The sequence below is a fragment of the Chinchilla lanigera genome, unplaced genomic scaffold, assembly GCF_000276665.1.
Source record: "Chinchilla lanigera isolate Chin_1 unplaced genomic scaffold, ChiLan1.0 scaffold00135, whole genome shotgun sequence".
In the NCBI taxonomy this organism is placed as follows: domain Eukaryota; kingdom Metazoa; phylum Chordata; class Mammalia; order Rodentia; family Chinchillidae; genus Chinchilla; species Chinchilla lanigera.
Window position 1 is genome coordinate 2731818 of NW_004955536.1, and position 2065 is coordinate 2733882.

The 2065-nt window shown below is 40.0% G+C and overlaps 1 pseudogene; it reads right to left on the reverse strand.

Moving 5' to 3' along the window:
- Positions 1-376: 376 nt before the first annotated feature.
- Positions 377-609, reverse strand: LOC102016846 (annotated as a pseudogene).
- Positions 610-2065: the final 1456 nt, after the last annotated feature.

Genomic DNA, 2065 nt, shown 5'->3' on the forward strand with positions numbered 1-2065 from the left:
CCTGGGCCAGTTCCTGCAGGGAAAGTGACCCTGCCTACGGTGCTTCGCTTCACTTCACCTGACTGCAGTGAGCCTCTCAGTAGGCCCAGCCGCCATTCATTCACTGAGGGTTATTTTTCTCCCTTAACTGATTTTAAAGATATGACATAGAACCCTACACTTGACATAATCTGTATGCAAAGTACAGAGATGAATACTGCTGTCTTTTAAAAATATAAAATAAATAAGCAAAGATGTGAAAATAGGCAAGTCTCCATTAAATAAATGAAACTTTTAAAATGAAGTTTTCCTTTCCACATCATTTGAAGAACAGAAATTACCATTTTAAACAATATTCAAGTTTATTAAACAAATTAAAGAAGATATTATAAAATGTTTAACTTTCAGTAGCTTTAAGGTTGATCTTGCTGCCAAATTTTGCATATAATTGAACTTTCAAATCTGCTAACACCCTCTGAATTTATTTTACTCTGGAATCTAAGATGTCAGTTGCTTCATGCAAATTTTTCTTTGCTTCTTCTAACATTTCTGTGTTTCTTCTAGAGAATGGCTAATGGAAACATCAGCTATTTGGTAAAGTATCATTAAGCAGTCATCCTTTGTTAGCATGATGCCCTCACAAGCATCTTCTAAATTCTGGAGTTATTTCTTTTGCACTTCTATTTCTTCCTTTACCTCTGTGATTCAACTTTTATTCCAGCAAATTTGTTTATCTTTTGTTGGGCTTCCAGAGCAACACTGACCGTCTTCGGCAGCCATCTCGTTTGTGGTGGCCACCATCTTGGGAATTCACTCAGAGTTCTCCAGAAGCTAGGAGGGATGGCCTGAAGGTGCCTCTGTGACAGACAGTTGCCACCCTCAGTGTTCCCTGAAGGAGGTAGAAGTCTGCGAGACCACCCTGGAGTCCTTGAAATGGAGCCCTGGAACTCACCCGCAGCTCCACCTGCTGACATTCAGTGCTTGTGAAGTGACTGTGGACCAAGAAAATACACCCGCTTGCTTTGTTTTTTTGGAAGTGTTCTGCTTCATTCATGTAAATATCTTATGTCTGCTCCTATAATGTCAGTTGAATCTACCCCTCCCTATGTTGTTAAAATGACACTAAGGAGAAGGTCTCCCCCATCTTTAGTGAAAATACCCCCTTAAAATAGACAAAAAGGATATTCTCTCCAGTGTTAGTCATCTTTCTGGTCCTGTAGCAAATTACCTGAGGTAATCAATTTGAAAAGATGAAAGCTTTCACTCACAGTCTTGGAGGTTTCAGACCATGGTCAGGTAGCCATTGTTTTTGGCCTGTGATGAGCCAGCACATCGGGGCAGATGTGCATGGTGTGGGAAAGGTATTCCTCTCTGTTGGGAAGTGAAAAACAGAGGACCAAAAGGGCTGGGTCAAAGCATCCCCCTCAGGGCATACTCCCAATGACTGCAAACCTCCCATAGAGCTACATTGGGGATGAAGCCTTTAACCCATGGGCCTTTGGGAAACATTTGAAACTCAAACTCTAATATCTCCTTTGTCTCTAGAGTTAAACCAAGTGACTTGTTTCAAACATATTTTCAAACTACATATGCACAAGTAATTTGATGTGTACAATAAGGTTAATAGGTTGGCAGATTTTATTAAGTTCTCTTGCTTATTAAATAGGATTTCTGAAAATTGAAGAGTAACTGTTACATACCTACACATGAGGTAGAAATAGAGGGGAGATGGGGTCCACTGCTAATGTTTACCTCAGGTTGTTTTTCCTTAATAAGAGCTGCCAATTCTCTCCTCGGTGATTTATTACTCTCACTTCAAGGGGGAAATTTAATATTTGGTTTAGGGAAATGACATGAAATTAAAGAATACTGAGCAATGCAGTAAGCTTCTCTGGGGATGAGGGAAACATTTTCACAATTTCTTGTGGGCTGCTATTTCCCTTATCAAATACTGGCAAATTTTTATAAAAATCTGCTTCTTAAATTTCCACATTCCCTCCCTATTCTTAAAGGATGAACACAGTGATTGGGCTCCTGAGGAAGCAGGGACCGTTTGTGAAAATTCTCCAGCCAGGAGTGTGAGTGC